Genomic DNA, 11,443 nt, shown 5'->3' with positions numbered 1-11,443 from the left:
CATGTTTTTGTCAGGATTTTTTATTGTTTTGCAGAAAACTTATACGCAAAATAATTCAACGTCAACACCCCGGTAATGGCCTGGACATTACCTATCCTTAGTTTTGCTTTCACGAGCTGCGTATTCTGCCAGCTCCAATATTTCCAATATAGGCAGCCTACAGGAAATTGGAAACCGGCAAGAAACAAGCGGGACTTTGATTTTTCCTTCACCTTTCCTCCTTTACCGCATCCAGACATAGCGAGCGTATGTGTTGTGTAGCTAGCACGAATGTAACACAAATGATGCCGCACTCGCATACGACCCCAGGTTTGGCACTCGGTTCAGTTTACGTTCGAAGCTAAATGGCCTGGCCATTGAAAGAATTCAGATTATTTTCATCGTCAAAGACCGATTCCGATTCGATCAAGATTTGGGACTCGGTGCATGTAATTAGCGGGAACCAACCAGGAATGAGCTTGGTTTTCCCGTATGTGTATGCTAGTTTCGACCCGTCTTGGTTGATGGTTTGATAACGCTGATAAGGACTAATTTGTTTTCTAAACAAAATATTCTCTGGGTGGAAGATATTTGCTCCAATTAGATCCCGTTACTAGCACGCAGCTGTACAATCTATTTATTACAGTCAGTCCAAGGAGCAGCCTGAATCCTAATAATCACTTTCTCTCCCGATGTTGAATTGTAATCTCCGGCCAACCAACAAGGTTGACTAATAGAAACCGACTAAAATCACAATTCTTTTTGTTCAAGATTTGCATCTCGGTGCATGAAATTACCGGTAACCAATCACGAGCTGGCTTCGGTCGGGTGTTTTAATATCCTTTTTTCGTTGTATATGCAACTTTCTAATCATCAGAAATGAAAATAATTGCCTCTGACACAAACTGATCCATCCGTGTACAGCACACAAATATTGCCTTCTCGGTATTGTACAGCTCTTTGATGAGACGCCGTGTACACCTGAACAGCTCAACACGAATTATACTAAAATAAATCTGTAGTCGATCTGTATTTAAAACGTTTCAACATTTAAATGCTCGATTAGTGCACCATATTGACAGCTCTGACGGAAATGAGCTGTAAATTTTCATTATATCCGAGTAGTTTTCGAAAGGTTTTTCAAAACAGTTTTTCGTTGTTAATGCATGCCATACATACTCTAAAATTTAAAACAACTTTGCTGAACATATTTTCGTCAAAATGGCGAAGAAATAGATTAAATCCATGCAGTGCAGCAAAAGATATATCTTTGAAAATGTGGCCACGAAATCAATAGTCACCGCCTTTGAGATTGAACTATTAACATATGATAAAATAGACAAATAGCCGCAAAGCAAATTGAATTGAACCAAATATGTGCATAAAGGACACGATATCTAACATTAATATGTTGGGCTTTCTGTCTGGAATTCCTCTCATCAGTAGCTAACAGACCGAGTTAGCCCGTTAGTAATACTACGGATAACAGACGTTTAGGCTCGACTCGAAACGTGTTTAAATACCCGCTACTGAAATTTCGAGTAAATCAGACTCTGGAACGTTTGTAGGTGGCGCAGTGATCGACGCGATGCAGTTGGAGTAGAGCTGTCAAACATGTATATAGGATTGTGGTACCGGTAATACCGGTACAGAAAATCCCGGGAATACCGACCCATTTTTGGTACCGTTATACCGGTACTGAACCAAAGCCAGTAGGGGAGAGTGGGTACACTTGGTCCCACTTTTGTTTTTTTCTCATAGCTTTTCAATGAAATAAAAATTTTAATTGCAAAGTTCGCCAGCTTGTAGTCAGTTCGTATTGCAAGAACTATGAATAATGTTTAAAACCGAATACTGTGTCCTGTCTGTAATATACACAGTTTTGAAAATCATGTCAAAACGAGGTTTTTGTAAAAACGTGTGGTAACTTGATCTCCCGCGTACTAGGGCTAAAGAAACAAAGCACACTATGACTTATAGGCACGAAAATTCAGCTAAGCACCTATCCGGACAAATTAATTAATAAAATTATCTTTTTAGATGCACGACAAACTTTAACCACAGTAGAAAGTCAAGACAATTATTTGCGGTAAATCAGTGCTGTTTAAGGCTCAAGTTACCTCAAGGCTTGGTAGTGTGCGTAAGAAAAATTGTGCTCAGCTTTGCCACCAAATTATCCATTTAAATCTTTTCAAAGCTCTAAAAGAAGAATATCAGTCGATTTATTAGATCAACACGATTCAATTCATGCAAAATACCTGCCGGAAAAGCCATCGGCTTAGCTGAATGGTGCTTTTGAAAATGTGGCTGTGGTTTTTTCATTGCGCTGTTGTGTTGCATGCCCCAGCACGGTGTGGTAGTGTGACAAAAAATCACAGCCACTTTTTCAAAAGCACCATTTAGCGAAACCGATAGTTTTTCCAGCAGCTATTTTGTATGATTTGAATCGTTGTGATCTGATAAATCGGCTGATATTCTTCTATTAGAGTTTTGAAAAGGTTTAAATGTATAATCCGGTGGCAAAGCTGAACACAATTTTTCCTACCCATACTACCCAGCGTTCAAAACTAATACATGCTCAAAAAAGGTAACTTGAACCTTAACTGGCTTTTCCAATCTTCAATAACTTATACCATATTTGTTCACGGAAAAAAACATTTTAGATCAATCAATGGTTCCAGATACTTTATGAAAATGTTTTTTTCTATTTCTATGCATTTCAAAAGTGTAACTAATGATAGGGATCAAGAATACTCAGTGTTACAGGGATCAAAGATACCTATTGTATAGGGTGAACAAAATTTACATATTTTTGTACGTGTTGTAAAACTTTTTATTCGAAAAAACATGTTTTCCTAGACAAAAGCCCTTAGAAAGTAAACATACTTGAAAATATTCGTACATAATGGGTTCGACGATCACATACAATCGTTCAAAAAATTTGTAAAAAGATCTTCGAGATGGATTTGAACACATATTTTCTGAAATATTATATAACTTTTCCAAACCAAATGTGATACATCAGATTGTTTTTTTAAACATCATAAACGACCGAATATTTCATTTTCTTTTAATATTGTGATAACTTTATGCGTATAGATTATGAGATATGACCAGGGAATCAAATATCCCCAAGGATCAAGTGTCCTCACTCTCCCCTACCGGTATTTTCGGTACCATGCTTTTTTATGAAAAATATGTAGACTCTCTAGGGGGACCTGTTTCAAAATATCGGTCTGCAAGATGACTTATAATTATATTAATTAGCTTCTAGATAAATCGTTGAGTTAACGCCTTTGTGGGGGAATGAGGTCATCATAATAATTCTAAAAGTTAAACATTACTAGCTTCCGTTGTACTGAATGGTATGTTTAAATTCCTGCACTATATTGTCGAAATTAAATTTTAACGATCTTGCACTAGATTTCAAAATATGCACATCTAGCGTAAGAGACGTAAAAATTTGTCATGTTTTTTTATTAAGAACATTCTGATTGGTTTCCATTATTCACTGAGTGACGCGTAATAAGACTATGGTCTAAGTCATGTCTGTATTTGGTTTACTCTTAAACCTTTATCTATAAAAGAACGAAAGGCGAATTAGTAGCTAACAATTTTAGACTTGGTGAACTGCTTCAAATGGGGCGATTTGTAATTATTGGTGATCGGAAAATTCAGCAAAACTCCATAGTTTATATGAAAGCAAGGAGCCTTGGTATGCATTAGAGAATAGTAGGCAAACGACATAAAGGTCAGCACAAATCAATCATCTGAGAATAAGATCATCAGTTTGAGCATTCAATTTCACATTCAAGCTATTCTCGAATTTAAAAAAAAAAATTCGAGTACCGGTACTAAGGGCTTTAGTATCGTAGTACCGGCTCTCGCCAAAAAGGTTCGGTACTGCGAACCCTACATGTGTAGCAAACAGCTTCGTAGATGGCAATAATGAAAAACGGTTTTCCAACGTTTATCAATTTGAAAGTTTACACAGGTTTTTTAAGAAATTTTGTTCTAGCCTAAATGTCTGTTATCTGTGGTAATACATACACTAAATCCAAAAATAACGCACAACCTGTGTGTACGATTAGAACCCCGCTCTTACAAAAACGTTTTAAAAATTATGTGGCTTTCGTAAAGCCCACCGCATAAGTTAAATTCGTTAAAAACGACACATTTTTATTATTATTTCTGGCGATACAGAAAGTCTAAGAGAAAAAAAATTTAAAATTCCATATTAACTTTTGAATAGGGCTAATAAGATTTGTAGACAAACGTTTGTTTTGTTGATTTCTGTCAATTTTTTTTTTAATTTCAACTCAGAAAACATTTGAAATTGATTCTACGAAGGGTAAAGATATTGATTACAGCGTATTTTTCATGAAATCCAACTCGGCAGCGGAGTAATTAGCGAAATAAGTTTGTTTACAAAAATCTCTTTAGCCCTTTTGAAGAATTAATATTGAATTATAGGTTTATCGATATTTTGCATCATATTGGATTATGGTGACGCCAATTGTGTTGATATAGGTATTGTGCAATCAGCAAACATCTTGATTACTTCACGGTCCACCTTTCCGTCAAAACTAGCATCAACTTTCCTATTTTCATCTAGATGTATGATACCGGTCCGATATAGGCCGAATTTTCTCATCTTCCAATGGTTGAATTTGTTAAATCTTGCAGACTGTTTTCTTCGTCAGCACCAATCCGCGATTATCCTTGTTTTTGATCCCGAGTTATTTTGATTACTTTTGCCATGTACGGAGCTACAAATTCAATACATTGCTAGAATCTCTGTTCAACCAATTTATAATAACTGAATAAACTTCACTGGGCCTAAAAATATTACTTAATCGAGGATGTACGTCATGTAAAATATGCATTCCAATTAATAATTAAAAGTCGCTAAACACGAAAAACGATTGGAGCACAATAACTATCGATTCTATTTATAGCTTTAGCATTCACTTGTCCAAGAAATAACTACCCATCGGGGTCATTCAACTTCTACTAACCCAGCCAATGCCGTAGTTTGTCTTGTTTATTGCAATTTTCTCCGTTTTTACTACCACCACCCACTGCAAGGATAGCTATATCATATTCCAATTTTATCCTGAACTATTTTCTGCCGTGCGCTGTGACACAGTTACAGAACTGTGTAGGTGTGCCGCCGGGAACATACGGGTTAGCATGGAAACGTTTTTGCCAATACGAACTGCATTGATGGCGGGAAAAGGTTTTAATTTGTCTGGAATAAAATGAATGCGAGTAAATCCATCACACACCATGCGGTATTGTGATAGTCATGTTATGTTATTATTATTTTCGGCATCGGAAAGATTGCTTTGATATCAATAATGCATTCAAATTCAACGTTTGAAAGTGAGAAATATATAGAAATCAATATATTTTTTTGATACTGGAACATGATATTTTTACAACTATGGAATTTATATCAAATTCGGACTTATTTGGGCCTTAAGGTTGTATCATATAACGGTCAAAATCATACTGAACTTAAGCGCAAGGTTCAAAAAAAGTTTCCATGTTAAATGCTTAAACCTTTTGTTTATTTTGAAGACTATTATAAATATGTAAAAAAAATCGTTATTTTATATTGGTTCATTTGGGAGATATAAGCTCACAAAGTCGACATATTTTTTTTAGTTGGCGTGCCGGATTGAAAGAGAACGGCTATTTTCATAATATTGATATCAAATTAAAGTGAATTTCAAGTTCTTTAAAAAACCTGTTTTACTCCACCTAGTGGTGACATTGTGCCTTTCTCATTTCTCCAAACTATGACTCCATGGCTGGTTATATTCAATATAATTGTAGAAAGGACTATTACATTACTAGAACACTTTGCACTTAAACACAATGGCTCGCCATCCCCGAACTTGATGAGCTACACGTCGACGGTGAAACATTTGAAACAAAAAAAAAACTTTAATTTGCACCAATTTTAATAGTGGTGATAGTGGTACCAGCTTAAATGAAAAATTGCTGTGTAGCCGCCCTTTTCAATCCGTAACTCCGGCACCGCAATCCCGATCGAACCGAAATCGAAAGCTGCCGATGGGAAGGTTGTACCTTTCATTCAAGAGTAAGTTTGTGCAAATCGGTCCAACCATCTATCAAAAACAGAGGCAATATTATTTGCCACTTAGACACATACACACACAAACATGTTCCAATCTTGTCGAACTGAGTCAACTATCCAGGACTCAGTTAAAAAGTTGGTGTTTGGAGCGATTGCATAATTTATGTCTCAAGACATAAATTGTTCAAAATTGTAACATATTTTCTTATACATAGTTGGGTGTTACTAAATTAAATATTTCGATGTATTAAATCGTCGCTGTTTTGTTATCTTATGACAAACGCCATTTTGGGGTAAACTGAGTTAGATATGTCATATTACTTGTTTGAAAAATCTCTACAAAGTGGCGTTTCCAGAATTTTGACACTCTGCTTGGTTACTGAGATATAACGAGAAACGTGCTGCGAAATTTTCAATTTTTTGCTTCAAATGGCTGGGGATTGGCCTAAATTATCATGATACGTTTTTATGTGTAAAACTATCTGAGAAACACAATGGAATAATAATTTTTAAAACTAAAATACACGAATTGTAAGAAACCTGCAGTTTTGGTTTTAGACTGGAAATATAGCATATTTGGCAACACTGTAAACAAAAATAACTATTTTTTCTAGATTCTCTGACTAATTTCCTTCAAAATGCATCTTAATGATTGTTTATAAGTCAAAGAGATTAATAAAAGTTAAAAATTGATGCTTTCTGTGGAAAAATTTCCATGCATGATTATGACATGCCATACAAATTTTGTCATCAATGCACATCTATGACACGTGTGAGTGCGACTTTTGTTAACATTTTTAGTAAATACTCGCAACATAGTCAACCGATCTTCATAATATTTGAGAGATTAATACAGAATAGATAGAAGCATCAATTATCTTCTTTGAATTGTTTGTATTATTAATAAGTTTCAAGATATTCAATCTCAAACGTTAAAAATCGTTTTTCTCGAAATGTGCTCAATGGTGCTTGTCATAACCCGATCAAAATGAAATAACAAGATTATAACACAATAAAATTTTCGTAACAGATTGTGTTATAAATTTGGTCTCGTTAGTAATTAAAATAACAGAAAATTATAACAAGTAACAACGCGAGATATAGTTTTGAAATATTTTTGTTATGTGTTTCTGATCGGGAAGATAGCACAACAGCGACGAAATATGATCAGATGTATTCAATAGGTAGAAATTTGTCGGTCATTGGTGCTGGTGAAGAAGTCTAAGGTAGGGACAGAAATTGCGGAATCTGAAGAAAATCTCAGATCATTTTCGATCTGACATGTTTAAAGATGTGGATGTTTAAGATGTGACATGTTTAAGGATGCATCAGGATTCAGCTCCGTATTATAGCAGCAGAACGAACATACTTTGTAATCGAGATTCTTTCGCGCATTCACTAATAACTCGAAACCAAAACTAAATAAAATTCATTTGAATGTCCGAGTGGGCATAGTTGCGAGAACTTGGGTCGAAATTAATTTATTTGTCGTGGTTGCAATAATCACATTTTGTGATTTTTAACCGTTCAAGTATTATGATGGAGAGGTATATGGGGAATTCATAACTAATTAACTAATGTCAGATCGGGAAGAAATTCAACAGCAGCCAATTGAAGCATTGCATCAATCATAACAAATTTGGAAGATGATAGACATCGGTGAAGAATTTTATGAGGAATAGGCGCGAAATTAACGGTGAACTTTGGCAAGTTCTCCAGGGGATCAAGACCGTCCTACGTGGCCAATGTGTCTTCTGGCCTGCAAATCTATGTAATTTAACACCAATTTTAATAAATTTTGCATCATCCAGGTATCATGGTGGTTCCAGTTTATATGGGGATTTACTTTATTACCGCACGTCTAATTAAGTAACTCCGGAACCAGATGTCGTATCAGTAATAAATTCAATAGCAACATATGCCTTTCATTTGAGACTAAGTTTTAGAAAATCGATTCGATTATCTTCAAGTAACAGATGTGCAATTGTTGGTAAAATATATACACACATGCACACTCATAAGCACACACACACATGGTATGAGTTTCGGCCCTTTGGGCCTCTGTTAAGTAATCGATTTTCAGTGCGATTGCATAATTTTTCACAGTGATCCCCTTCCATACTAAAGTCGGAAAAAACCTCAAAAGTAGCCCGAATTTGATGAAAATTTCACATTGGGGTAATTTTGTGGTGCTGAATTTGTATTTGATGTTAATTTTTTATTTTTGTACTTTAAAATTTTGGCACTTAGGGTGGCTCAAAAATTCAACATTTACGAATATAACGTGCATTATATCTGAAAATTCATTAAAAAAATGGTGTGAATTTTTAGCATAATAAACATTGTTTCAATTGTTGATAATACGGAGAGACATTTATAAATTACTAGCTAAAACCCGTCGCACGTTTCTGCGACTTTCTACGAAATAGGAGTAAAACATAATTTGTTCCGTAGCGCCATCTGGCGGGCAGATAATCCCCAAACCAACAGCAACACAAACACGCTCCATAACAAATGTCCACTACGTGTAAATTTTGACGGAAATCGGTTCAGCCGTTTGGCATTTTGGGAAAGTACATTAATTTTCAACTGTCATTGACTACAAGCGGTCTTTCCGAACTATTTCAAAAAATTACAGTCACTTGGGACGTTACATTTTTAATTTAATCCACGATTTATTATTCATTATTCATGTCTGAGCGAGAAGAAAGGTTTGCATCGGTTAAATCGGATGGCAAGTATAAGTCCAGAGAATAAGCTTTCAAATGAAACCAGTTCGATCCTAATCGGAATCTTAACTAAATAGATATATTTATTTGAATAACCGGTTCAAATATAGTTTTTTTTTCAGAATTGATGATCTATTTCACCTTTGAAGTTCTGTAAAAAAATCTATCTTTCGTCCTCAAGACTAATATTTTTAGAAGACTCTATTCAATGTTTACAATTAAAAAAAATGTGAAATCATGAAAAATCCAAAAAAAAATGAGATTTTGTCCTGCGTCGGTTTGATTGGGCCTCAGTGAGCTGAAACTATAAATCCAAACAATTGAAAACACATTTAATTCCGACTTATATGGGAATTTAATGTGTGACCACACTCTTCAACCCATAGCTCCGGAACCTGAAGTCGAATTTAAATGAAATTCAACAGCAGCTTTGGGAACGTTATGCCTTTCATTTGAGACCAAGTTCGATAAAATCGGTTCGGCCATCTCCGAATAACCGATGTAACCGATTGCTATCAGTTTTTGATTTTTTAAATATGACATCAAATTTTGATCTCATTTTGCTATCTTTGTTTCTTAGAAGAATTTTCTATGTTTATATTTCTTACATCAAAGTGAATACAAATTTTGTCATAAAAAATTTTCAACATCTCAATGAGCTTTCAATTTACTCTCACTGATAGCAGAATTAGTTTTCTGTTTAATGTTATAGGACAATTTTGCTGCTCTCAATTTTGATCTTTTAACCGTTAGAATGACTAAAACAACAAAAACATGAGTAATCATTTTCCGAACATCACAATATCAAGTTTAGTTTTTAATTTGTTGTCAGACTCTGCTCGGGTGCATAGCCTGTCTATAGGAGAAATATAAATTAAAACAAATATTATTGATTATATTGTCTATCTCAAGATAATCTAGCATTTCGTCGAGTTGTTGCTATATGGGAAACACTCAAGTGAGCTCGAAACAAAAACAAACGTCAAAATGTTTTCTCACTCGCACTAATGCAAATTAAATGGGCGCGTAATTCAACGCACGGCCCGGTGGCGCATGGCTGAAAAGTCGAAATGTGGATTTAACTTTTAAGAAAAGATTCGCAATACGTTGAATCTCGTTGGCGCCTTTTTATTGCGCGCGGAGACCTTCTTTTGCGGCGGGGAAACGTGTGTCAGCTTACCTACGGAACATTGTAAGATGACGTCATTCGAGTAAAAATGCTTGAAAAAATGACAGTTCAGCGAGCTTGTTTACATGAGCTTGCTCTATGAACTGTCAGGAAAGTGATGTTAAACACTTTAATGCAATGGTTTACCGTGTCATCATCGTTAAAGCTGGCTCGGTGCTCGTAATCAGACATTCTCCCCTGCTTCTTGCACTTACCGGTGGCCAGTGTAAATCCGTCATCATTGTTATTAACTTCCTCACCGTTGTTGCTTACGATTGATGTTGGGGTTCTGGATGCTTCTTTTGCGGTTGTCATTATGGCTTAAACAGCTGACACAAGTCTGGCCTCCGTTTGTGGTTCAGGTATTGGCATTGAAAATTCCTTTTTTGGTTTGGTTTTCCGTAGATGAGTTGGCAATCGCGGAAGATACAGGTGGCATTCTCCTCTGCATCTTCCGTGCAAAGTTTTCCATGGTGTGCTGACCGATTACACCGAGCACTCGCACTTAGGAATTTGCCCTTCACGGGTGCATAGCGTAGTTTGTTCAATATTAGTTCCGAGAGTTTTGAGTTTATAATCAAGTAGGGGGGAATAGGTCTTCCGACCCGCATCCTCACCACAAGAACACCATTATAAATATCCAGGAAGTTTCTCCAAGTACTTCTCCGTACTGCGACATACATTTTGCTATTCGCTCAGGAAGGGTACGCGGTAATAAGCCATGTAACCTTACATCTATATAGCCATTTTCTATATACACGGGAATCATGATTCCAACATTGTCATTTTTAACCACGTGTTTTAAGTTATTCTGCATAACGAATAGTTCAGCTTGGGCTAACGTGTTGGATATTGCACTGCGAAGTTGATGATCCAGGAGCTCTGATTAGGCTGATGAGAATTAATGAAATCGAAAATTGGTTTGGCGTAGCAAGCCACCGCAATATGCACTATACTTAATTTCTTCATAGTGGAGAAAAAATAGGTAAAAACTATGTTCATTAAGGAGAAAATTGTTTAAAACCATCTTTGCGAGCGTGAAGAGAGCAAAACCTATAACTAAATTAGTTATGGAATTTACGTTTTGACTCTGTATCATCAGAATCTGACACTAACATAGTCACAGGACTATAAGATATTTGGTTTGTTTCAGTACCAGGAAAAACTAAGTTCACTGGAGCAAACAGGAATCAAGTCGTTCATGTTTTCGCTGTTTTCCATTTTTGTTCTGCTAGTAACAAATCGAAGTAAAGTATTTTTACTCATGTTGATTGCGGCGAAACTGCAAGCAATAATTCAATAACCTACACATAATATCTGCAATCTAGTCAGCACGGTTATCTCTGAGGAACCCGTCAATAGTTCTTTTTTGCGAGATGCCTTTGTATGTTGGTAATAAAGCTTGATTTTGTTCAGAATTTTCATATAGTACATACCTATGTCGTATGTTTCAGAGCCAAG

Source organism: Topomyia yanbarensis, chromosome 2, assembly GCF_030247195.1.
Source record: "Topomyia yanbarensis strain Yona2022 chromosome 2, ASM3024719v1, whole genome shotgun sequence".
Classification (NCBI taxonomy): domain Eukaryota; kingdom Metazoa; phylum Arthropoda; class Insecta; order Diptera; family Culicidae; genus Topomyia; species Topomyia yanbarensis.
Note: the sequence above shows the minus strand (reverse complement) of the source record.